This window comes from Palaemon carinicauda, chromosome 7 (assembly GCF_036898095.1).
Source record: "Palaemon carinicauda isolate YSFRI2023 chromosome 7, ASM3689809v2, whole genome shotgun sequence".
Classification (NCBI taxonomy): domain Eukaryota; kingdom Metazoa; phylum Arthropoda; class Malacostraca; order Decapoda; family Palaemonidae; genus Palaemon; species Palaemon carinicauda.
This window is the reverse complement of record NC_090731.1, coordinates 146,625,906-146,653,707: the sequence shown is the minus strand read 5'-3', so window position 1 is coordinate 146,653,707 and position 27,802 is coordinate 146,625,906. Positions and strand designations below refer to the sequence as shown.

The window sequence follows — 27,802 nt, the reverse complement described above, 5'->3', positions numbered from 1 at the left end:
ACAAATATTGTACATCGCCTTATTTATATTTTAGAGTATCCAACGCTACGCATTTTTCCATAGGTTGGTACCGTTAATTTAAATACTAGTTCAGGTATATTTTGTTAGTTTCAAATAACAAATGGATAGCAATGTAGATTGTCATGCTGGTAATCCTATTTCGTTTTGTGGTTGAACTTTGTTAGCATCACACCCAGTGGTTTTGTTGCAATATACATATATGTTTGGTAAAAGACGTCAAAAAACAATACTTGTGATAACATAATCTGGGCAAAGGCATAATAAGAGAAAGATAGTCAGCTATTTTAAGTAGTGACGTTTTTTAAGTTAGGCTTTGTTATTGTTCACCCTGTCAGTCATAGTAATCCCCTTACATCTGTTTAACTTCACCTCTGTATATTGTGGTAATTTTCGCCTGGTTGTGCAGTAGCTCCACCAGGATCAGGTTACTTCGTATCAAAGTCACCCTATACCCAAGTCATTTCGTACCAGTAACTTTGCACCATACAGTAGTTGTCTCGCACCATACAGTAGTTGTCTCGTACCCAAATGAACAGTTATGCCAAGGTGTCAGGTTACCGGTAGGATATAGGTGTTTTGGTCATCGAATTTTTGTCAGGCGAAATATTCCCACTCGGCTAACGTGCGGAGTGCAACGCTTAAAGGTCGTTCATGAATGGCAGAGACAAGGAACAGCGACATTGCCCTACCAAGCAAGACAATGTCCTAGAGGATGACCATAGAAACATAGGATCAGCGCCCAAGACCCCTCTCCACCTAAAGTATGACCAAAGAGGGCCAGGCAGTGGCTGCTAATGACTCAATAGATGGACCTAATGGCTCCCCCAAACCGCCCCCCTCCCATCCTTAACTCATAAGGATAGTGAGGTTGCAGCGACCAAAGGAACTAACAAGTTTCAGTGGGACACAAACCCCAGTCTAGTGATCACCAGTCAGGAAGGTTATCACATCGGTCACCACAACCCTAACAATTATTGATTGTTCATTAACCATCATCCTCATGGATATAATTATGGTAACGTTTATACTTTAGTGATTTATCTTCTCATTTTATATTTTCATGTTTAAACTCAAAAGCAGGTGTGCATAACCTCGTACCACCGAACGGTAAGTGTCTTGTTTGTCGATATTCAATGTTAATTTGGAAACGTACCCCATATAGATATAATATAGGGTCAGCTCTTTAAGTTCTAATTGATTTGCTTACTAAGATAGTCATTTTCGGTAAGATTCTAGAACACGGAAGTAAATTTCCAAGAGAAAAAACCACTTTTCCTACTGTAAGTAATGTGCTTTCAATGAATTTGACCTTTCTTCCACTGTAAATAAGCTGTTCTCCCTTACCAGCACATAAATATCTTGGAATTGAGAGCAGCCTTTCTAGCTCTCCAGCAGTTCTATCAGTTGGTGGCGGGTCACTCTGTGGTGTAAATGAGCGACAACACCACAGTAGTGGCTTAATAAACAAGGCAGTACCTTTAAGCAGCCCCTATGCCATCTTGCAGTAGAGATTCTACAATGGTCAGAAGATCATTCGATTTCCCTATCAGTTCGCTTCATTCCTGGCAAGAGGATTGTGCTTGCTGACAGGCTGAGCAGAGAGAGACTGATAGTGGTCTCCGTATGGTCTTTGAATCCTCTGATAGCCAGCAAAGTCTGACTGTGGAGTTTCCTGATAGTGGATCTGTTCACAACGTCCCTGTACTTCAGGCTCCTGAAGTACTGCTCCCCAATCCCAGACCCTCACTCTGTGGTAGGATGCATTTCAACAACGGTGAGAGAACATCGACGTGTACAGTGAACCCTCGTTTATCGCGGTAGATAGGTTCCAGACGCGGCCGCGATAGGTGAAATTCCGCGAAGTAGTGACATCATATTTACCTATTTATTTAACATGTATATTCGGACTTTTAAAACCTTCCCTTGTACGTAGTACTGTTAACAAACCACCCTTTAATGTACAGAACACTTAATGCATGTACTACAGCACCCTAAACTAAAACAGGCACAAATATTAAAGGCGATTTTATATCATGCGTTTCCTAAACACCTAAAAAGCACGATAAAAAATGGCAACCAATGTTATGTTTACGTTCATCTCTGATCATAATGAAGAAACAAACTCATTTAGTGTACACATATATGTATAGGTTAGTTTTTGCATCGATTATATTGATTATACAGTACTGTATGTTGATTTTTTTATTACCAATGTTTTAGTTTGCGTATTTTTCTTAGGACTTCCAAATGAAATGTTTTTCTTTATGACGCCGCCTGAAACGACGGCGTCATAAAGTACTGTACGCTCAGTAAACAACCACGCTCAGAACAAACAAGGCATTTAACGCGCATGATGATAGTGATAAATAATGATACAGTACAGTATTTACAGTAAAAGCATTTACAAAATATGTTACCTTACAAATATAATTTACCGTATCTATATAAAATCATACAGTACTGTACAGCACATACAGTATTGTACGTAGCAAAGCAGGTAAACAATTTACGAGAGAGAGAGAGAGAGAGAGAGAGAGAGAGAGAGAGAGAGAGAGAGAGAGAGAGAGAGAGAGAGAGAGAGAGATTGTTTTACGTACGTACAGTAAATGTAAATTTTAAACAAAAAATCAATTTACGAGAGAGAGAGAGAGAGAGAGAGAGAGAGAGAGAGAGAGAGAGAGAGAGAGAGAGAGAGAGATTGTTTTACGTACGTAAATGTAAATTTTAAACAAAAAAAATATGATAGGTTACAACATGTAGACTTTTAAAACCTTCCCTTTAACTTAATGCATACAGTACGTACAGTACTAAACTATAAAACAGGCACAAATACAGTTTTAGAATGTAAGAATATTAAAGTAAAAAATAAAGATTGTTACTGTACTCACCACGAAAGAAGTTGAAGAAAAACTTGAATGATGATGGCGATGAATTTGCTGCACAGTAGAAATGATGATGATGAAGCTGATGATGTGTTCTACTGTGCAGCCAGGTAGTATTTTACATCTCTTCAGACGGAGGTGTGTTTTCCTGGGACACCTCTTCAACTTCTTCCTGGGAAACTTCTTCAATTTCTTCCGAAGGCGTACTAGCAGGAGGAACTAGCTCTTTTTTGCGAGGCTGGAAGAACATTGTGATCGGAAGTTGTTGCCGCTGCTTCTTTTTTCGATCCAAGAGCATTTTGTAGGGAGTCATGTCTTCATCGATCTTGTTGCAGAATTGCATCGAGCGAACCATATCCTCGTCCCACTCTTGCAACATTTCTTTCAACTCCTTCGCATGGTTGCAGGCCTTGGCAAGCCGTTCTAATGTTAAGCCCGTTTCTTCGACATTTTCTGGGGTCTCTTCCTGGGTTTCACTCTCTTCTTCGCTTGCCGATTTCGTCAGGTCTTCGAGGTCTGCGTCAGTTAGGGGCTGGGAATGGCAGTCCAACAACTCGTTGACGTCTTCAGTCGTCATGTCGCCAAACCCGTCACCTCCAATTATGGCAGCCAACTGCACAGATTTGCGTACTGCAGAGTGTTGGATTTCAGCAGGTGTAAATCCCTCGTCGTCGTAAACAATCTGGGGCCACAACTTCTTCCAGCTCGCATTCACAGTTGCAGGTTTCATCTCTTGAAGTGCCTTCTGAATATTCTGCAGGCACGTGGCTATGGTGTACTGCCGCCAGTACGCCTTCAAGTTAAAATCTTCATCCTCATCATCTTGGGCAGCATCCACACACGCAACGAGGTCCGCCAAGGTGTTCTTCGTGTAGAGGGCCTTGAATGCCCTGATAACCCCCTGGTCCATCGGTTGAATTAATGACGTGGTGTTGGGTGGCAGGAACTCAACCTGAATGCCCTCATGCGACAGGTCAGTTGCGTGTCCACCAGCGTTATCCATAAGGAGAAGGATCTTGAATGGCAAGCCCTTCTCTAAGAGATATTTGCTGACTTGCGGGATAAAACACTGATGGAACCAGTTGGAGGTCAGCATCTTCGTAATCCATGCATTTTGATTATGCATCCAGTACACGGGAAGGAGATTCTTATTTTTATTTTTCAAAGCGCGAGGATTTTTCGACTTATAAATAAGCCCCGGCTTTAGCAAAAATCCAGCAGCATTGCCACACATCACGAGGGTAACGCGATCCTTGAATGCTTTAAAGCCAGAGGCTTTGGCTTCCTCTTTGAACAGGAAAGTTCGCGACGGCATTCTCTTCCAAAACAAGCCGGTCTCATCCATATTAAAGACTTGTTCCGGCTTGTATCCACCTTCGGCGATAATATTCTTGAACGTCTGGTTCACGTAAGTTTCAGCAGCGGCAGTGTCAGCCGAACCAGCCTCCCCATGCAGGGAAACGCTTTTCAGGGCGAAGCGTTTCTGAAACTTCGCGAACCATCCTTTGCTGGCGGAAAAACGTTTCTGAGGCTGGGAATCAGTGGATGTCCCTGGTTGAGGATCATCTGCATCATCATCATCTTCAGCATGGTTGCCGTCGTCGTCTTTAGGTTCCTTTGCAGCAAAGTTCTCATAAGCTCAAAGCCTTTGTTTGGATGGTGTTCGTATCCAAGGCTATGTTCTTCTTCCGGCAGTCGGCAATCCACACAGCTAAAGCACCTTCCATGCGTACGATCGTTTTATTACGCGTTGTAACGACTCGCTTCGCTGATCTGCTAAAGGTGATTGCAGCCGTCTTTCTAATGTTCGCCTCGTCCTTCTTGATATAGCGAACAGTAGATTCTTTGATGCCAAAATGGCGCCCAGCGGACGCGTAACTTCTACCATCTTTTAACATATCGAGGAGCGTAACCTTCTCAGCTATCGTCATCATCCTTCGGTGGCGTTTAGGCTCACTTCCAGCCTTAAGAGAAGCAGAACGCTTGGGAGCCATTACAGTAGGATTTGACAAAAAGTTCAACTTAAAAAAGTCGCACACAGCACAGATTCACAAACTTAAGAACGTGTACTCAGCGATACGCGGGAACAGAGAGTGGACGATCCGGGCCCGCGAGAACCTAGATGCTGCGGGTTGGAGATGATGGCAAAACACCAATCACAGGCTAGATAACAAAACTTGAGTTCTGATTCGTCATCTATCAGCGCTTGAACCAATCACAACCCGTCTTACAGTATATGATGCGTAGGTTACCAACTCATACAAGATGCCCCGCGCATACCGAACGTACGTAGATTAATAATAATAATAATAAATAATGATAATAATACAGTACAGTACTGTAATAATAATGATAATAATGATAATAATAATAACAATCATAATTTTATTAACAACAACAACAATAATAATAACAATATTTAATAGCTTTACGTATGCTACAGTGTTTTATTCTTTTGTAGGATGTCTCTCTCTCTCTCTCTCTCTCTCTCTCTCTCTCTCTCTCTCTCTCTCTCTCTCTCTCTCTCGTACGCTTATTCGAAATGTGATTTTTGCAACAAAGAATATTATTGGATGCAGTACTGTACTACGTACGTATACATACAAAAGATTCATGGAAAAGAAGCACATCCATTACATTTGTAGTACTGTACGTACAGTAGTAGTCAACAGCAGCCTTACACCATTCTAATATTGTATGACTGCATCTGATTTGCGTTTCATGTTCGATTTAATTTTACTACGTACTGTATACAGTACTGAATTATCGTATGATAATACAGTACAGTACAGTAATACAGTAATAATAATGATAATAATAATAACAATAATAATTTTATTAACAACAACAACAACAATAATAATAATAATAACAATACAGTACTGTAATAATAATACAGCTTTACGTACGCTATTTTACGCTTTTGTTGTACTGTAGGATGTGTGTGTCTCTCTCTCTCTATCTCTATCTCTCTCTCGTACGCTTATTCGAAATGTGATTTTTGCAACAAAGAATATTATTGGATGCAGTACTACGTACGTATACATACAAAAGATTCATGGAAAAGAAGCACATCCATTACATTTGTAGTACTGTACGTACAGTAGTAGTCAACAGCAGCCTTACACCATTCTAATATGGTATGACTGCATCTGATTTGCATTTCATGTTCGATTTAATTTTACTAAGTACTGTATACAGTACTGTATTATCGTATGATCACATTCTCTTTTCGTGTTTTATTTCTTTCTGTGCTGAATTATATATATGTAATGCAATGAACAATCAGTAAGAGCAGATATTACTAATTACAGTATTAATGGAATTACAGGTAACAAAATATCGTATTTGGTTGTCTTCAGATTTCGCGGTATTTTCGAATTTTCCGGAAAATCCGCGATATGTATATATATATGGGTTATGGGAAAAACCCGCGAAGTGGTGAATCCGCGATTGTCAAACCGCGAAGTAGCGAGGGTTCACTTTACTCCTTTCCCCCATTCTGTCTGATGAGACAAGTGCTCAGCAAGACTAGAGCATCCAACAACTTAATGATGGCCGTAATAGCTCCACTATGGCATCATGCAGAATGGTTTCCGGACCTTCTGCGCCTTGCGCCTCAAACCACACACGAACATCTTCTACAATAGCGTCCCATCTTTACGGCTTCCAGCCTGGAGACTGTCCAGCACCTCCTCTATCAGAGAGGTTTTTCGCAACAAGTTGCAAAGAGGATGTCTGGTGACTTGTGGAAGTCCTCTGCCTCTGTATACCAGGCAAAGTGGACAGTCTTCTGTGGCTGGTGTTGTTGAAGGGGTATCTGTCCCCTTGAGGCCACTATTCCAGTAATAGCGGAATTCCTTTTATACCTTCGAGAGGAAAAACTCCTCGCAGTCTCGGCGGTGAAAGTGTATGGCTCAGCCTTAAACCTAGCCTTTAGCCTGAAAGGAGTAGACCTTTCCTCTTCACTGGAGGTTTTCTAGTAATTTTTCGTAATAAACCCACCCACCGCTTTTTTCATGAAAAAATATTTTTTTTTGTTAGTTTTCTTGTTTTGTTGTGTTCTGATGTTATTAACTTCCGCGAATGTATAATTTTCTGAGTATCGCCACCCAACAGTAATTTAGAGAAGAACAGGTTGGGTATTGAAAAATAACGAATTGCGGAAGAGAATAACGGCAAAACACAACAAAACAACAAGAAAAATAATGAAAAAAAAATTTTATTTCATGAAAAAATATGGGGAACAGCACTCAACGAAAACTATCGTTGGCCCTTTTTCTTCTGAGTCCCGTTATCTATTGAATGTTCAACGGATCTGTGCTCAGCCGTATATTGCGATACGCGGGAACCACGAATTACTGAAATCCCCTTGAATTTACCAAATTCCCCTACAATATCACTGCAAACCCTTAGAAATCGATAAATAATGTTTTTATTAAATTACATTATTTTTTAGTAAATTAATTAAATAAAATGTGTTTTAAAGCATTTTTCTATATACCCTTAACACAACATATATAGGGTACAAAAGGGTACAGAACCTAACAAACCCACCTAACCTAATCTAGTAGTTCCCAGGTCACAACCTCTAGCCCCTTCCCAAGTCACAACCTCTAGTCCCTTCCCAGGTCACAACCCCTAGCTGGGGGCAAGCCCCAGGACCCCCTTCCCAGGTCACAAACCTTCCCAGGTCACAGTCCTTAGCCAAGGTTCTACCTGCAAATATATAAAAAATATAAATGCTAAAAACAGATAATTGAATTTACCGTGACACTGCCAACAATGGCGATCAGGTCGCAAAGAACACGATTTGTAACACTTCGGGCAAGTTATTTCTAAAGGGAGCCTACTGTGATTACGCAAAAATTTTAAAGTTTCTTCATTATTTGTTAAAAATAGTCTAATAGCCTCATATGTGGTAAATTCACAACCAGTACACAGTCGCCATCACTGAACTAATGAACGGTCAAGCGGCCAAGGAGTGTTTTGTAATTTGAAAATGAGCGGGCTTCACGGATATGCATGAATAACGTTTTTCATCAAGGACCAATGAAATGGTGAGATTATAATGTATCTAGATTCTGATAGGCCAATTCATATTACAGAGCCCGCAAAATGGGAGAAATTTTTTTTTTTTTTTCATGCACGCGCAGTAGGGTCGTGGATAACCACGACTTTGGCGCAATCAGGCGAAAATTATCAATGCGCCAAGGGGTGGAGCTTAATCGAATAGGAATGAACATACGAAGTAACAGGAGCTACTCTCCGTGTCACTGTGAAGATAAAAAAGGTACTTAGAAAAAATCTGTATTTACCGTAAGTTAATTTAATTTTTTTTCTCGTTACGTATTTGCGAGGATAATGTATTGACAAGAATTTATTTTCACGTTTTACCTGACAAAAACACATATAACAACTAAAGCGCTGGGTGGGTTTATTATGAAAAATTACCGGTTTCCTTACTCATACAAAGTTATGAGATCACTTGCCCCAAGTCAGAGGTAAGACCTCCTCCTTGGAAGTGTTTCGCGTCTTGCTCCCTGAAGGGATCTTCATACGAACCATTATGCCATGCAATAAACCGTAATCTCACTTTGAAGATGGCTCCCTACTTGCTTTAGCTTCGGCAAAGAGAGTTCGCGAACTTCATGGTCTCATACGCCATCACCCATTCAAGGGGATGGTGGGAGGTGGCACTCGGCTTCATCCCTGTGTTCATTGTTAAGACTCAAAATCCCGGGGTACTGGACCCTTGATTTACGCCCTTTCATATTAAGAATCTATGTTCTTCAACCAATGATCCATATTCAATTATTACTATATCCAGTGAGGAGTTTACGATATCTTAAACGCACTGCACCAACCCAGCCTCGACTAGCAGCATTATTTGTTAGTTCGGGTTAAAGGAAGAGGAGGTAACCAAATACACCATTTTGGCTTGGATCCCTAGGGTCATTGACCATTCTCTAAATCAGAACCCTCCTCCAGCTCATAGAACTAGGGCTCATGATGTCAGGGGCATCACTATGTCCCTGGCATTCAAACGCAATTATTCCAGGTTGCAAGTTTTAAAAGAGGGCGTGTGGAAGCGTCAGACGACCTTCACCACCCACTATCTACGAGACGTGACCCACAGGAGACTCGATACGTTCTCTTATCGGTCTTGTGGTAACTGCACAACAGGTGGTTTAGAATGACCTCTAGCACATTGTTGGTCAAGTAACAGATGGTTGAGAGTATTGATAACCTGGGTTAAGTCTGGGATGCATGAAAGTGTCTGGCATTTTTCCTTTTTTCATCTTCCCCTCATTTGGGATACAGCTCCATAGGTCCCTATGCAAGCTGGCTTCAACTTCTGCAGGTAATAACCATTTCCCGTGTGTAATCTAGTATAGTTAACATTTATACTTGTACACGTCCCCAATGCTTCCTGCTAGGTAGGCATTGGGAAATGTCTTAATTATGTGTAAGTTTCCTATTTAGACTCCAGGCATCTTACCTAGACATTCATATGCTATATCTCACAACAATAATGTAGCTCAGGCTGCTATCAGTCTCGCTTTGATTTGATAAGCGAGGTGGCAAGGTTTTCCCAAGACCACAGTCTAACACTGTACTAGGCAAACGTGGGTCAATGACTAAGCCACTAGTTGTACTTACCACCTACCTAAGGGTGAGTCATCCATATAAATAATGTAAGGTTTGTAAGTGTGGGAACAAATGACAAATTCATAGATCATTTGTATTTTTTCCCTAATACAAACCGGGAGTTTTATATTTTGTCTTGCTATCACCTGTTCCCCGATAAGTCCTGCCTGCAATAAAAAAGTGACATGATTCACTGAGCTGTTAGTTATACAGTAGGTCGTTGGGTACCCCCTCCACCCCTACCTACCCACAGCAAGTGTTTAGGTAGGCTTGCCACTCCACAATTAAAATATTACGGCTACCTTCCAGCTTTGCCGAAAGATTATCCACATAAATAACTACAGTTTTGTATTAGGGAAAATACAAATTATCTTTGAATTTGTCATAAAATTGATACTTTGATAGTAACTTGCATGTATGACGTTCACAGCACATTTATGTACTGCTTGCCAGAACAGAGGAGCAGTGAGATCGTTTATTTGTTAGCGAATAAACATGTGAATCATAGGTAATATGATACTTCAACTTCATGCCAATTATTGTGCATTTCTAACAATTTAATATTGCTGCAAATCACTTGTTATACCACCCAATACCACAGTTTTCCCACCCAGTACCCCAGTTTTCCCACCCAGTACCCCAGTTTTCCCACCCAGTACCCCAGTTTTCCCACCCAGTAACCCAGTTTCTCACTGGGGTCCCCCATAATTGTTATTATATGGGAGGTAGGAAAACTTATGTACAGGTGTTTGGCCCAATATTCATGGTAGAAATGGAAAATCACAACATAAGTAGGGAGAAAATATGGCTCATGTATTTGGCTAGAAAGAAAGTATTATATATTTTCCATTTATTTTTTAACGAAAATAGAATTCACTATGAGAATTAAACAAGTGTTGGCTATTTTGGCATTTTTTTTATGACTAGGGGGGGCCTGGGGCATAACCCCTGTATCGATTGACTAAAATGTGAACACTACTTAATTTTCTAAGCTGATTGTTTACTTTTCAGTGATTTATGTTGGTTATTGCGCATGCATTGTTACTTTTTGACAGCTTTTTTTATTCGACATGAACATGAGCTGGCTTTTTTAACCAATTAAGAGCTTCCAAATTTTCAATATTAATCTTACCCGATGATCATGTAGCTGTCAACTCTGTTGCCCGACAGAAATCTACGGTCGGGATACGCCAGCGATCGCTATACAGGTGGGGGTGTACACAACAGCGCCATCTGTGAGCAGGTACTCAAGTACTTCTTGTCAACAAGAACTCAATTTTTCCTCTGTCGTGCCACCGGCTAGACCTACTTGGATACGCTGTTGATTCTGGAGTTATTGTTCACGATTTGGTGATGTATTTGCTCTAGAGTTTAGCCTTCGCTATTCAGGAAGCTTTATCTTTAGCTTAGCAAGTTTTTGGAATTAATTTGATTTAATTTTGGTGACGAAGAGAGTATGAACTCTCTTTCACTTTTAAATGGCCGACCCTTCCCTTAGACGAAAGTGTTGGTGTCGAAGAGAGTATAGACTCTCTTTCTTAATTTTGCTTAACAAAGTTATAGATTTATTTTATATCTCTCCGCCTTTTATAGGCCTCTTCGATTAACTTCCTTTTATTATAAACTTATAAAAATTAATTTTTATGTTTGTTTATATGCGACCTTTCCTAATAGTAGGCGGTCTTTTCTTGGAACCGAAGTTAATTAACGTTGAGCCCGTCATATCGTTTTTGCCTGTTAAGATTTTATGCTATTTTAATTTTAATGTTTTTGAAAGAATTTCTTTGATAGTCTCGTACTGTTTTCAAAGTTGAACTAACGTTTTGTTTTGTCTCCGCAGTTGTTGACGTTCAGAACGTTCAACTTGCGCTCTATCGTTACGATAGAGAGAGAGTATTCACGGTTTCACGTTGCAGTAAGAGTAAACCGATTCTAGCGTTTTGTTCATTCTTTCTTAGCTTAAATGGTTTTAATTCTAATAAAGGAACTTTTTATTTGGGAAATCTTTCAGTTTTTTTCCTTTAACAATAATATGTTTAACGATATATATAATTGGGCTCATCTCTCAGGTTCTAAGTCAAGAGAGAGAGAGAGAGAGAGAGAGAGATAGAGACGGAGGGAGAGAGAGGAGGATAAACGTTTCGTTCAAGCGGGTAACGTTATCGTTTTTGCTCTTCTCCCTAGTCTTTAGGGGAAGAAGGTAAAACGTTTCTAGAGTTTTATTCTTGTTCCCAGGCTTTATGCGGTGAGAGATTTTAAACGTAGTTTATTTGATCTAGTGTTTAGTCTCTTTTCCAGCCACTGAATTCTTTATCTTTCATTATGTTTTTCTGTTACATTGTAATACTGTTTTCGCAATTACTAACTTTTAATGAAGGATAGGATTGCGTGTTTCAGGTACAAACCACTTAAAGTTTCGAGTTCAGTGAAATAAGTGCAAACAGAAAAACAAAAGTGATAAAGTGATAAGCGCAAAGTGTTACAGTGTTGCGTTCGAGGGTTCGTCTGTTCGTGCCAGTTGTTCGCCTAGTCTGGGACCTCTTACAAGCTCCCAAGCCCAGGGGAGAAGTAATGTCGAAGGACTTATGGGTTCATCAGGCCTTGATCGACGAACAGACGTTTCCCTCCGTGGTTTCGGGTGTATCCACTCACGTAGCCGACGTGATCACCCCACCCACACAAAGACGAGAGAGCCCATTTATTCCTCGTCTGCGGAAGAGGTTTCTCGCAGAAACCATGGACCAAATCTTGCAGCTTTTAAGTGCAAGTCGGTCCCTTCCGCGCAAGTCCAACGGCCTAGGTGTAGCCACTGGGTCAGTTCGGACTTGCTGCAGTACGACAACTGCACACCTCCCAGAGAGGCAAGGTGGTACCGCAACAGGCAGTAACTCCGTCTGTTGCCGCACCAGCTGTTTTAGACCCTCAGTCTCAACGGACAGTAGCTCCGTTTGTTGTTGTCTTTCATAGACCCTAGTGGTCCATGCTGCAGACTATACAGTCTCAGCTTGCTCCTTCATACAGGAGTATCATGCTGGAAGGTTGACAATGCAGCCTGTTAACCTACAACCCGCCGAGGTTGTGCGCTCAGCAGATACTGCGGCTGCCTGCTCCCACCCTCCACCTGTGAGAGCTCCACCTCCGATGCGCAGTCCACCCTGCCAAACGCATGTTCTTGCTGCGCCTCCTGCTTTCATGCGTGAGTTGCCGCATCGGGAGTTGCCGGGTTCCAGCACTATGCGGCAACCTCCTCAACCCATGAGGCAGGAGCCTCATGCTATGCGGCATCCTCCTCAACCCATGAGGCAGGAGCCTCATGCTATGCGGCAACCTCCTCAACCCATGAGGCAGGAGCCTCATGCTATGCGGCATCCTCCTCAACCCATGAGGCAGGAGCCTCATGCTATGCGGCATCCTCCTCAACCCATGAGGCAGGAGCCTCATGCTATGCGGCAACCTCCTCAACCCATGAGGCAGGAGCCTCATACTATGCGGCATCCTCCTCAACCCATGCGGCATGAGCCTCATCCCTTGCAGCATGAGCCTCATCCCATGCAGCATGAGCCTCATCCCATGCAGCATGAGCCTCATCCCATGCAGCATGAGCCTCATCCCATGCAGCATGAGCCTCATCCCATGCAGCATGAGCCTCATCCCATGCAGCATAAGCCGCATGCCATGCAACATGCTCTGCATACCTTACAGCATGCTCTACATACAGCATGCTCTGCATAACTTACAGCATGCTCTGCATACCTTACAGCATGCTCTGCATACCTTACAGCATGCTCTGCATACTATGCTCTGCATACAGCATGCTCTGCATTCCTTACAGCATGCTCTGCATTCCTTACAGCATGCTCTGCATACCTTACAGCATGCTCTGCATACCTTACCGCATGCTCCTCAGTCACACATCTTTGGTTGTTGCCAACTCACAAGACTGTCAAGCAGTTTCATAACGTTGCCTTCTGGTCTGCTGCTTTTGCACCAGTGAAACCCTCACTGAAAGAACTTAGCTTTTCTCGGATATGGTTCCTGTAGATGAGAAAGTGCTATTCTCCCTCCTTCTGATATTCCCTTGAGGACTCTGTCATTTGGAGAGGAGCCTTAAGCTGCTTAGCCTCCTATGGACTTTTATTTAAGCATAACATGCTTCCAGGGAGGGTAATGGTTCCGCTTCAGTCGCTAACCCCGTCTGTTGCCACACCTGCTCCCATAGACCTTGAGCTTTGTTGCAAGACATGCAGTCCAAGCTTAGTCCTTGTTAGAGGATTTTTGTTTACGGAGTCAGTGTGTCACTGGGAAGACGTTCAACAACCAGCAGAGGTGACTTGTTGTGACGCAGTGCGGCAACCTCAGCAACCCGATAAGGAGTTGTCTGTACTACCCAGACAGTCTAGACAGTTTCGGGTTGTCGCTGTACTTCCTCGCTTCCCCATGGTTGACAGTTCACAGACTGTGCAGCAGTACCATGATCTTGTGTCCGGCTCCGTCAGACGACTGGCTTTTAAGAGCTCCCACAAGTCGTCGCTGTCTGGAGAATCTCAGATGGACTATGGATCTGACCAAGGAACTGGGCCTCCTGGTCAATTTAGAGGAGTCCCAGCTCGTCCCATCCCAGACCATTGTCTACCTGGGTATGGAGCTTCAGAGTCGAGCTTTTCGGGCCTTTCCATCGGCCCCAAGGATCTACCAAGCCCTAGAATGCATCCAGAGCATGCTGAGAAGGAACCGATGCTCAGTCAGGTAGTGGATGAGTCTAACAGGGACACTTTCATCGCTGGCCCTGTTCATCGAGTTAGGGAGACTCCACCTCCGCCCCCTTCAGTATCATCTAGCTGCTCACTGGATAAAGGACATGACGCTAGAGATGGTCTCAGTTCCTGTTTCCGAAGAGAGGAGGTCTACTCTAACGTGGTGAAAGAACAGCTTTCTTCTCAAGGAAGGTCTACCTTTGGCTGTTCAGAAACCCGACCGCCGTCTCTTCTCGGACGCATCAGACACGGGCTGGGGTGCGACTTTGGACGGACAGGAATGCTCGGGAACATGGAATCAGGAGCAAAGGACACTTCACATCAATTGCAAGGAGCTGTTGGCGGTTCTTCTGGCCTTGATAAACTTCAAGTCCCTCCAGCTTAACAAGGTGGTGGAGGTGGACTCTGACAACACCACAGCCTTGGCTTACATCTCCAAGCAGGGAGGGACTCATTCGTGGAAGTTGTTCTAGATCGCAAGGGATCTCCTCATCTGGTCAAAAGATCGAAAGCTCACGCTGGTAACGAGGTTCATTCAGGGCGATATGAATGTCATGGCAGATCGCCTCAGCCGGAAGGGTCAGGTCATCCCCACAGAGTGGACCCTTCACAAGAATGTTTGCAGCAGACTTTGGGCCCTGTGGGGTCAGCCAACCATAGATCTGTTCGCTACCTCGATAACCTAGAGGCTCCCGTTGTATTGTTCTCCGATTCCAGACCCAGCAGCAGTTCACGTGGATGCTTTTCTGCTGGATTGGTCCCATCTCGACCTGTATGCATTCCCGCCGTTCAAGATTGTCAACAGGGTACTTCAGAAGTTCGCCTCTCGCAAAGGGACACGGCTGACGTTGGTTGCTCCCCTCTGGCCCGCGAGAGAATGGTTCATAGAGGTACTGCAATGGCTGGTCGACATTCCCAGGACTCTTCCTCTAGGAGTGGACCTTCTACGTCAACCTCACGTAAAGAAGGTACACCCAAACCTCCACGCTCTTCGTCTGACTGCCTTCAGACTATCGAAAGACTCTCAAGAGCTAGGGGCTTTTCGAAGGAGGCAGCCAGAGCGATTGCCAGAGCAAGGAGGACATCCACTCTCAGAGTCTATCAGTCTAAATGGGAAGTCTTCCGAAGCTGGTACAAGGCCAATGCAGTTTCCTCAACCAGTACCACTGTAACCCAGATTGCTGACTTCCTGTTACATCTAAGGAACGTAAGATCCCTTTCAGCTCCTACGATCAAGGGTTACAGAAGTATGTTGGCAGCGGTTTTCCGCCACAGAGGTTTGGATCTTTCCACCAACAAAGATCTACAGGACCTCCTTAGGTCTTTTGAGACCTCAAAGGAACGTCGGTTGTCCACTCCAGGCTGGAATCTAGACGTGGTCCTAAGGTTCCTTATGTCATCAAGATTTCAACCTCTCCAATCAGCCTCTTTTAAGGACCTCACATTAAAAACTCTTTTCCTCGTGTGCTTGGCAACAGCTTAAAGAGTAAGTGAGATCCATGCCTTCAGCAGGAACATAGTTTTCACATCTGAAACGGCTACATGTTCCTTGCAGCTCGGTTTTTTGCTAAAACGAGCTTCCTTCACGTCCTTGGCCTAAGTCGTTCGAGATCCCAAGCCTGTCCAACTTGGTGGGGAACGAACTGGAGAGAGTACTTTGCCCAGTTAGAGCTCTTAGGTACTATCTAAAAAGGTCATAACCTTTACGAGGACAATCAGAAGCCTTATGGTGTGCTATCAAGAAGCCTTCTCTTCCAATGTCTAAGAACTCAGTTTCTTACTAATCAGGCTTCTGATTAGGGAAGCACATTCTCATCTGAAGGAAGAAGACCTTGCTTTGCTGAAGGTAAGGACACATGAAGTGAGAGCTGTGTCTACTTCAGTGGCCTTCAAACAGAACCGTTCTCTGCAGAGTGTTATGGATGCAACCTATTGGAGAAGCAAGTCAGTGTTCGCATCATTCTATCTCAAAGATGTCCAGTCTCTTTACAAGAACTGCTACACCCTGGGACCATTCGTAGCAACGAATGCAGTAGTAGGCGGGGGCTCAGCCACTACATTCCCATAATCCCATAACCTTTTTAACCTTTCTCTTGAATACTTTTTATGGGTTGTACGGTCGGCTAAGAAGCCTTCCACATCCTTGTTGATTTGGCGGGTGGTCAATTCTTTCTTGAGAAGCGCCGAGGTTAAAGGTTGTGATGAGGTCCTTTAGTATGGGTTGCAGCCCTTTATACTTCAGCACCTAAGAGTCGTTCAGCATCCTAAGAGGACCGCTACGCTCAGTAAGGAAGACGTACTTAATAAAGGCAGAGTAATGGTTCAAGTCGTCTTCCTTACCAGGTACTTATTTATTTTATGTTATTTTTGAATAACTAATAAAATGAAATACGGGATACTTAGCTTCTTTGTTAACATGTATGCTGGTCTCCACCCACCACCCTGGGTGTGAATCAGCTACATGATCATCGGGTAAGATTAATATTGAAAAATGTTATTTTCATTAGTAAAATAAATTTTTGAATATACTTACCCGATGATCATGAATTTAAGGACCCACCCTTCCTCCCCATAGAGAACCAGTGGACCGAGGAGAAAATTGAGTTCTTGTTGACAAGAAGTACTTGAGTACCTGCTCACAGATGGCGCTGTTGTGTACACCCCCACCTGTATAGCGATCGCTGGCGTATCCCGACCGTAGATTTCTGTCGGGCAACAGAGTTGACAGCTACATGATCATCGGGTAAGTATATTCAAAAATTTATTTTACTAATGAAAATAACATTATTCATACACAAGTTCTCTGAAGTTGCTTCACAAGTCATTTTTTTTTTTTCCATCTGCTTCAATTCCAACATGCTACAGTCACAAGAATAATTCAATATATTTTTAGATTTAGTGTAATACCATGTTTGTTCCGTAACTGGAATACAAGCCACGCTATTTGATAGGGGTATTACTTTCGTCATAGCTGAAGTGACGAGCCATTAATTTTTAACGATCGTTTACTACCCACACCGCTAGTTAGCGGGGTAGGGGAGGGTAGTTAGTGTAGGGAGTGGTCTGCTTCCCAGTGGGAGAGGTTTTCGCGACGACGGAATTAGTCCAAACGAGATATTTCTCCTTCGAAGGTTGCTTCGAAAGGAGAAAAACCCAAGGCCTCTTCTTTCGTTGCTCAAACCTCCTCCAAAGCTCCTACTCGGTCGGTCTCTTTCGAGAGACCATCGAGTGGTAGTGTAGACCGATGTATTAACCAACCTCGGGTCTCGAGAGATAACGTTGCTTCCCCTAGTGAAGCAGCTCCACCTCTCCCCCCGGGGGAGGATATGTCACTAACCTCCTTATTTCAGCTTTGGGGCTTACGGGTTCGCCCTCCAAGGAGATTTTGCTCAACTACATTCGATCGGGTGCCGCTGTCAAGCATTCGTCGTCGCTGTCAGAGGTTGATCCTCTGTCTCTTGTCGAAGTTGTGGTGTCGAGGTATCCAATGCGGTCTCGCCCATCTCTTCTACTCTAAACTCAACGGTAGCTGACGGCTTAGTTTCTCCCGTTCCTGGTCAACCTATGAGGGGGAAACTAAGTCCATCGGCAGTCTCTCCTGCTAGTGTTTCTCTCCCTCGGGGGAGTTCACTTACAGAGACTACTCTTCGGAGGACTGCAGAAGGTCAGCTTGCTGATCCAACGGCCCCCAGAGGGCGCATTCATCGGAAGGCTCGCCTTCCTCTTCGCCATAGAGGCCTTCCTTCACCTGCGGTGAGGAGGCGCCTCTTTGGTTCAACATCTTCAATGCAGTCCTTCGCAGAGGAGCCTCTAGACCAGTCATCCGTCACTGCACCTGCATTGTTCCTGGACCTTTCTGCAGATCGTTTGCGATCACCTTCAGTGGAAGGTCGTCCTTTTAAAAGACACGTCGACCCTCCCCCCGACAGACCTACCGTCGCCGTTTCTGCATGGGCCTAACAATGCTCCACCCAAGCGTGCTGTTGCGCGCGAACAACATACGCGCGATGCGCCCACAAGACCTGACAAGCGCTCTTTAGTAGCTCGTCAGGCACCAACAGGTACATACACTCCAACATGAGCATAGCTCCATTCGCTATGCGCGCCCTCATGCACATATACGCCCACGTTCTCCTGCGCCCCCTGCACAAACTACGCCCACGCGCCAACAGTCTTCTACGCGCCCGCGCCCATCTGCGCGCCAACACTCACCTGCACGCCATCAATCTACTGCGCTCCTGCACGCCATCAATTTACTGCGCAGTGGCGCGCTCCTGCACGCCATCAATCTACTGCGCTCCTGCACGCCATCAATTTACTGCGCAGTGGCGCGCTCCTGCACGCCATCAATCTACTGCGCAGTGGCGCGCTCCTGCACGCCAGCACTCCCCTAGGCGCCCACGCTCTCCCGCGCGCTAGCATTCTCCTGCACTTGCGCATACGCACTCAACATCTAACTCCTGCGCGTCATGCTGCACACCATCCTACGCGCCAGGTAAAATGATAGCAGGCCTTCTGGGAAGTCAGCCATGCTGTCTTCTCCCGCGCCAAGCCTTACCAATGCGCCAAGCCTTACCAATGCGCCAGCGCTCACCTGCGTGCCAGCCTTCTTCCACGCGTATCCGTAAGGATATGTACGCACGCCTGGCCATCTTCTCCGAGGGATGCGCGCCAACATTCTTCGGCGCGCCGCCCCACATGTATCCATTGCGCGCCCGCGCACTAGGGAACTTTCTCCTGCGCGAGCGTGCCCTACGGCCGGCACAGACATGCGCGAACACTCCTGGGCCCACGTACTCTTCGTAATAATACTGCGCGCCCGCGCGCCATCAGTCTCCCGTGCGCGAGTGCCAATATTCCCCCTCGCGCGAGCTTCATCGCCATTGTCCTCCCTCGCGCGGGCGCCATCGTCCTCCCTCGCGCGGGCGCCATCGTCCTCCCTCGCGCGGGCGCCATCGTCCTCCCTCGCGCGGGCGCCATCGTCCTCCCTCGCGCGGGCGCCATCGTCCTCCCGCGCGCGAGACTACATACCCTAATGAACGATGTACGGCAAGGTCGCCATCGCCTCATTCTCCTCCCTGCAAGCGCATGCCACTGCGCATTGTGGGAGAAGGGAAACTTCCAGAGGGGTCCAGGACCCCAAAGCTACCACAGGCGAACCCACCAATGATTGTAACTCCTCCCAGGGATCCTTTAATCCCTTTCCCTTCAAAGGGTATGTCTGTCAGCAACAACCATGGTGCGGTGCCCTGATCAGAGCTGTAGCTCAGGCTTTCAAGCCTGTCTTCTCTGAATTGGGACACAGAACCATGGCTTCTTCTACCCCTTTGAAGAGAAAAAGAGGAGTCCCAGATGCAGTCACTTCCACAAGGGCGAAATTGACTCCATGCAGACTTTCGAGGCAGGTTCCTTCTATTCCTCAGACTGCCTCTCCTTCCCTTTCGGATGAAGATTTCCCGTCTCCAAGAGAATCACGCGAGGAGAGACTTTCCCCCCATCGTACCAATGGAGGAAACCTCTCTTCGAGCCAAGGTGTCTACTCAGTCTGGGATTGGAAGGGACACGCCACCCTAGTCAATGTTGGAGTCTTATATCCTTCCCAGGAAGGAATATAAAGACTCCAAAACATTGCCTATGTCCTCTACTAGGACTAGGATGGAGCCAACTAGCCACTCAGGAAATGTCTGTGACTCTCCCCAAGAAGAGCCTTCGGGGATAGAGAGAGACTTCGCTGCAAGTCCTACATCAGGAGTAGACCAGCAAGAGTCATAACATGCGTTTTGGCAAGTTCTGACTAACGAGGGCTCTCAACGGGTTTTCTGACCCAGAGATCCCTCCTCGAGAGGGCAAAGACATTGTCTTAGACCGCGTCTTTGGTACTCTAAAACCCTCAAAGACCAGTGCAGCCCTGCCCTGGTCTCAAAGGGTAAAGAATACCAGGAACAAGATCTCACAACAGCTCTCCGAGATGTCCTCCTCCAACCATTCCGGTACCACCAACAAGCTCCTCCCACCTCCTTGCGTACAACAGAGGAGGTACTTCGAGATCCTAGAGGAGCCTTGTCTAGCTCTTCCACTTCACCACTCGCTGGAAGAGCTAACCGGGGGAGTCCCTCTTGAGAGGGACTCCAACCGGCAGGTCCTTCTCGGCAGCCGAGATCCTCAAGCAGGAGAAAGTTGCGAAGTGTGCTATGCAAGCCACTTCGTGGCTCAATATCTGGTTGGGGACCTAAGGTATCCTGATACCTTCGGAGGATTTTTCCAAGGAGCGTACCAGGTCCTCGCACGAGAAAGTCTCGAACTTGTGGGCAAATACCATCCTGAAATGTCGGGAGGCAGTAGCTGAGAGATTCCATCAGAAGGTCCCTAGCGCCGAGATAAATAGGCTCAGACATTCCTCCCTAGAGGGATCTGTCCTGTTCGAGCCTAAGGATGTGGAACATGCCGCTGAGAGGTGGAGGAAGTCTCATCAAGATTTCCGCCTTCATAAGCCTTTAACATCCAAGCCCTATAAGCCTCCAGCACCACAGCAGTCCCATCCAGTCAAGACCACTGCGACGACAACAGCAGCGAAGACTTTGGTGTCTAAGCCCTTTCCTGCCAAAGAAAGGAAAGGCAAAAAGTCCCCCAGGGGAGGCAAAAATCCTAGAGGGAGCAGCCAAGGCCGCAAACACTAGGATAGGCAGTCCCCCTGCAGTTCCACCAGTGGGGGGATGCCTACAAAGTTGCTCAAACAGGTGGAAGCAACTCGGGGCTGATTCCTGGGCATTCTTTGTAATCAGTCTTAAGATATCGCGTCCCGTTCATAACATCTCTACCTCCCCTGACGACGAATCCAGTGTCATTGAACTCCCTTGCCATGGGATCGGCAATGGGGCAAGTCCTTTGGGCAGAAGTCCAGACCCTGTTGAAGAAGGGAGCTCTCCAACATGTCCTCGACGGATCCCCAGGCTTCTTCAGTCAACTTTTTTGTAAAGAAGGGGTCTAGAGGCTGGAGACCAGTCATTGACCTCTCGGCTCTGAACAAGTTTGTCAAACAAACTCCGTTCAGCATGGAGACGGCAGACACGGTCAGACTAGTAGTAAGACCACAAGACTTCATGTGCACACTGGACCTAAAGGATGCGTACTTCCAGATCCCAGTCCATCCGTCTTCAAGGAAGTACTTAAGATTCAGCCTAGACAACAGAATGTACCAGTTCAAGGTGCTGTGCTTTGGTCTTTCCACAGCACCACAAGTCTTCACCAGAGTGTTCACCCTAGTATCATCTTGGGCACACAGGATTGGCATCCGTCTCCTCCGTTATCTGGACGACTGGTTAATCCTATCAGACTCGGTGTCAACCCTTTTTTAACACTGGGACAAACTTCTGAGACTTAGCCAAGATCTGGGGGTCATGGTAAATCTCGAGAAGTCTTCACTGCTTCCCACTCAAAGACTGGTATACTTAATCATGATTATAGACACCACTCTCCACAAAGCCTTCCCATCAGGCGACAGGATAGCAAGGCTGAGGAAGGTCGCAAGACCTTTTCTCAGACGAGAAGAACTTCCAGCCCAATCGTGGTTACGTCTCCTCGGTCACCTTTCATCGCTGGCCCATCTAGTTCCCAATGGTCGCCTCAGGATGAGATCCTTCCAGTGGCGACTCGAGTCCCGGTGGAATCAAGCGTACGACTCCCCGGACATCCAGATCCCCATGGGACCTGCGGAACTGACGGATCTTCTGTGGTGGGTGCCAGACGAGAACCTACAAGAAAAGAGTGGATTTCCTCGTCCTCCCCTCTGGATTTTATGCTGTTTTTGGACGCCTAAAAAAAAATGTTGTGGGGCCCACGTGCTGCACCACAGGACCCCAGGGCTCTGGTCAGAGTCAGAAAGGTACCTCCACATAAATATCCTAGAGATGAAGGCCGTCTTTCTAGCCCTTTAACAGTTCCAACAGGACCTGGCAAGTCACTCTGTGGTGGTGATGAGCGACAACACCACAATAGTGGCCTACATCAACAAACAAGGAGGTACTTTTTTGCAGCAACTATCCCATCTAGCAGTAGAGATACTGAGATGGGCCAAAATCCACTCGATACCACTATCGGCACGCTTCATTCCGGGCAAGAGGAATGTGCTCGCCGACAACCTGAGCAGAGCATCTCGGGTAGTGAGTACCGAGTGGTCTCTGGATCATCTAGTAGCCAACAAAGTCCTAACTTTGTGGGGTTCGACTGTGGACCTCTTCGCAACGGCCCTGAAGTTAAGGCTCCCGCTGTACTGTTCCCCAGTCCCAGACCCCAAGGCTCTCTGGCAAGATGCTTTCCAACAACGGTGGGACAACATCGACGTTTACACCTTTCCCCCGTTCTGTCTGATGAGGAGGGTACTCAACAAGACCAGAACATCGGTCAATCTTTTAATGACCCTCATAGCTCTGCTATGGCATCACGCAGTGTGGTTCCTGGACCTTCTGCAACTCCTAACGGAGCCACCAAGAGAACTCCCTCCACGACACAGTCTACTCAAACAACCACATGCCAACATCTTCCACAAAGCCGTAGGTTCACTACTACTTCACGCCTGGAGACTATCCAGCATCGCTCTGAGAGAGGGTTTTCACAACAATTTGCAATCAGGATGTCTGGACACCTGCGAAAGTCATCAGTAGCAGTCTACCAGGCAAAGTGGAAAGTCTTCTGTGGTTGGTGTCGTGGAAGGGTTATCTCTCCACTCGATGCCACTATTCCAGTAATAGCGGAGTTCCTCGTGTATTTGCGGGAAGAAATGCGCCTATCAGTCTTGGCAGTGAAAGGCTATCGCTCAGCCTTAAGCCTCTCCTTCAGACTGAAAGGAATGGACATTTCCTCATCGCTAGAACTTCCTCTACTCATACGTAGTTATGAACTTACCTGCCCTCGGTCGGAAGTGAAACCTCCCCCATGGAACGTGGTTCGAGTTCTCAGGTCTCTTTAGGAGACTTCGCTATGAACCATTACGCCAGGCATCAGATCGCCACCTAACCTGGAAGACGGTGATCCTGCTAGCTTTGTCCTTGGCCAAGCAAGTCAGCGAACTTCGTGGTCTCTCATATGACATCGCCCTTTCAAGGGGATGGGGGGAGGTAACATTCAGCTTCATCCTTGAGTTTATTGCTAAGACTCGGAATTTAGGAGTAGTGGATCCTCGATTCGACGACTCCTGGATTTCTAGTCTCCGTACTGTAACAGATGACCCAGACCATCTCTTACTATGCCCAGTAAGGAGCTTGAGGCTATACCTCAAAAGAACAGCCGCAGCTCGTCCTTGTGTGCGTGCACTATTCGTCAGCACAGGAAGGACTAAGAGGAGCAAGTAAATGTCTAGGAGAAGGCCGCACCCGTTTTTCAAGTATTAACGACGAAAAACGGCAAAAAACAACCAGATTATTGTTGCACAGTGCATAGAAACATGAGGAAATGAATAAAAAAGAAACTAAGACTTAACTCTTACACATAAAATGTAAGCATAAACCTACTACTACAATTATGGGGGACCCCAGTGGGAAGTGGGGTTTTGGGTGGGGGGAGGAGGAGAAAAGTGATTTTTCGTGGCACTACCGAACCTAATACAACCACCTAACCTACCCTGGGGGCCCTGTACCCCTACCTAGGCCTACCGGGGGGGGGGCCTCCGCCCCCCCTGCGACCCCCCCTTAAGGCCAGACTGATTTTCAGGGCACCACCGAACCTAAGACACCCACCTAACCTAGCCTAGGGGCCCTGTACCCCTACCTAGGCCTACCGGGGGGGACCCCCCCCTTACGGCCACTACCTAACACATCCATCAAACCAATTCCAAAGTGATGGTACTGCTGTATACATCGTTATAGTATCACCATTATAATATACTCCACAAATTAATGAAGCTTACCTTGAAGTGTTGGTTGGTAAAGACTTGCTGCTGCTTTGAGGAAAACGTGAAGCCGTTGCGATGGTTCCCTGACATGCAACTTGAAGTAGGAAGTGGCCAGGTACCCGACGAAGTGTTTTTTCCTCCTACCATATTTCGGCACTAAATTCTTCACGTCCTGCCACTTCCTCTCCCCAGTATTGGTATGAGCCTGTTCTCTGGGGATCAACAAAGTGAAGGCTGTGGTTAACAGTCAAATGCTTAAAACCTTCCTCTGCCAGACAGTTATAAGCTCGCCAACAGTCAGAAATTATGCTTGTGCCTGGCTCGATCCTCTCATTAATCAGCGAGAGCAGGGTGTCATGATCCCGGGTTTCCACGGGGACCAGAAAAAACTCTCTTGATTCGCGGCAAATGCCACCAAATACCCACTGGCCGTCTATTACTCGGCCAACGTTTTATTTCCGTTTGCCGAATTTTGACTCTTCAATTTCCACTGTACAATTGTTGCCGCCAATTTTCTTGCTGCGCCGAAATACCCAATTAATTACAACTTCCCTGCAAATTGAAGACCTATCGCATACAGTACCTTTATTTAATTTTAATTCAGAATTGGCCACTTCATAGCAAAACCAGTTTTGAACCCACAAAACTATAAATTTTAAATTAGTTTCAATGTCCAGTTTTCCTTTTGAAAACCAGGTACCCACAAACAAAGACACTTTATAAGAACAACGCTTACGTCTACGTCCTTTCGTAATGTAAGATTTATCACACCTAAAACTATGTTTCTTGTAATCAACCCTACACACTTCGTGACAATGTGGACAATTTTTATTTTGTAAAATTAAATTGTCTCTGGCACAAATCCACAAGTTTTTCGATATTCCCCGAATAGGCTAAAACAAATTCACCGTAACTTGAGAAACAGTCAGCACAAGAAACTGGAATTTCAATTTCTTCTGCAATATCAGATGACGTGCTTGCTACGGCCTCCATGTCTAAGAACGAAATAAAATGGCTGGGTAAGAAAATGTATTGTCGCACTGTGATGGGTAAGAAAATGTATTGTCGCACTGTGATTGGCCAAACGTGAAGACGTCATAGTGAACTAGTTTTTCTGCGGGTTATAGTAGTTACAGGGCTCATTTGAGCTAAAAACAAGACACAGTCAACAATACAACAGACTTAGAAAAAATCTGGGAGGAAGACAAGAGTAGCGTGAGTTTGATCGTCGATATTTCGACTATTAGTGAATTTCACTAAATTATCTCACTCGTATACCACTATTTACATACATTCCTACACATTCTAGTAAAAATAAATTGAATAACAGTGATATCTTCATGCGGCCCTCTCCTAGACATTAACCGAGGAGCATCACCAAGAACACCATCTCTGCATGGATACGCAGGGTCACTAACCTGGCACTGAATCCAGACCCTCCTCCGTCACATTGCCCCAGAGCACATGATGTTAGGGGCGTAGCTACGTTCCTGGCCTTCAAAAGAAATTTTTCAGTGACAGGTTCTTCAAGCTGGGGTGTGGAAACGGCAAACCACGTTTACATCCCACTACATGCAAGACGTGACCCACAGGAGACTCGATACGTTCTCTATCGGTCCTGTGGTGGCTGCACGACAGCTGGTTTAAAACCTCAAGCTCCTTATTGGACAAGTAGCAGAAGGTTGATGGCGTTGTTACCCGGTTTTAGTCTGCATGAATGAAAAGGTTTGACTGGCCCTTATTCTTTTCTTCATCATCCCCTCTCTTGGGGAAAGCAGCAGCCTGGGCTCTGCATAGCTGACCTCAAACCACTGCAGGTAAACCATGCTCCCTTGTGTTCCTAGTATTAATATTAATACGGTTACGTCCCCATACCCTGACGAGGTGGTATTGGGAAAGTCCTAGTCTACAAGTTTCCATCTAAAGAACTTCAGAACAACTTTCTAGGATGAGTCACACTTCTTCATACCTTCACATACAGCTTGCGTAGGCCACAGACCTTGCGTAGCAAGGTTTTAGCGAGGTGCAGGGACTCCTTATTTCTTGGGTGCTTACACACTCTAATAAGGAGTCCCCGGGCAAAGCCAAAAGCCAGACTGGCTGGGATGTCCACCCTTCCTAATGTGGGTGAGTCACCCCTATCAAATAGCGCGGTTTGTATTCCAGTTATGGAACAAATGACAAATTCGTGGATAATTTGTATATTTCCTAACTATACAGACCTTAGGTATTTAAGCAAACTTGCCCGCCAGCCCTATCCCCTTTGAAGTCCTACCTCCAAGCAAAGTGAGCTCAAGCACAGGTGTGTGAGGGGGGGGGGGTTTAGCAAGCTACCCTCCCCTACCCCCGCTAACTAGCTGTGTAGGTAGTAAACCCTCGTTAAAAATGAATGGCTCGTCATTTCAGCTATGCCGAAAGTAATACCCCCTATTAAATAGCTAAGGTTTGTATATTTAGGAAATATATAAATTATCTACGAATTTGTCATCTTGAGTTTATTATTAATTTATGATCCTTACTATTGCTGAAAATCACTTGTTTTTTTTTTGTTGTTGCCCCCTTCTAAAACCCCAGTTTCCTACTGGTATTCGGTGTTGCCAAACCCGCGGTTTACCCGTCCAATTGGGGTACTTTCGAACACCTTGTCGCGGTTTATAAAAGGGTACTGCAACTTGCCTGAAATTGAACTACTCTGGAGGAAATAATAATTTTAAAGTGGAAATGTAGATCGATTATTCTATTTCAAATTTCAATAGTTCATAGACAGTTTAAACCATAATGAGCAAACTAAGGGCTAAAAACTTTTTCATTCTTTCACGAGTTACTGGTTTCCAGCTTCTATATTTGCTTCGTGGATGTTCTCTAATCCACACTTCCTTAGTAGGTAAAAATCTGTTGGCATATATGTTAGTCTCACGAACAAGAATATCTATATCATCATCAGTTATTACTAAAGAAAAGTATTCAATAGGCTTTGAATTACGGTTAGGAAAAAGGACCTACATTTCTTTGGGTAAAAACAAAATCATTCCCACAGTCAATACCTTCAGGCTGATAAATACGTGCCCAGGGTGAAGCAACAGGTTCAATGTTAAGATTGTCGTCATAAGCTATGATTAAAGCACTACAATCTAGTTCATTTTATGATCATGTTGAATGAACAACAAATCTCTCTTCTTATTTTGCTCATTTTAATTTTGTTAAATGTCATTCAACTAGTATTTACTTTTTGCAATAAATATACAGCTTTATTTTCTGTGTTTTTTAATACAAATTATATAAATTTTTCGTTATACTTTTCTACAAAAGCTTAGTTGATTGATTTCGATCCCCGCCCCCCCAAAAATTTATTTCTATAGAATATCATATCAATAGTTGTTAGTACCAATTTAATGATGGCTAAGTTACTATAATTGGGCTACTTTTGAAGCAACTGTCACGATTTTTTAGGCTTTGCACCGCTGTTTGGATGTCAAGTTATTTGGCAACCCTGCTGGTATCCCCCAAAACTGTTATTTTAAGGGGGAGGGGGATTAGGACAACTCATTAACAAGTGGTCTGCCCCAATATTGGAGGTCAGAAACAGATGAGACAAAACAAGAAGTAGG

General features: G+C 45.1%; 1 long non-coding RNA gene across 1 annotated transcript in view; it reads left to right on the top strand.

Annotated features, from left to right (window-relative positions):
• Window positions 1-27,802, top strand: part of LOC137643681 (uncharacterized) — a 32,209-nt gene that overhangs the window by 194 nt on the left and 4,213 nt on the right. Inside the window, exon 1 of the long non-coding RNA XR_011045041.1 lies at window positions 1-63. This exon is cut by the window's left edge and continues 194 nt beyond it. This is a non-coding gene — a long non-coding RNA (uncharacterized lncRNA). The remainder of the gene's footprint in view (window positions 64-27,802) is intronic.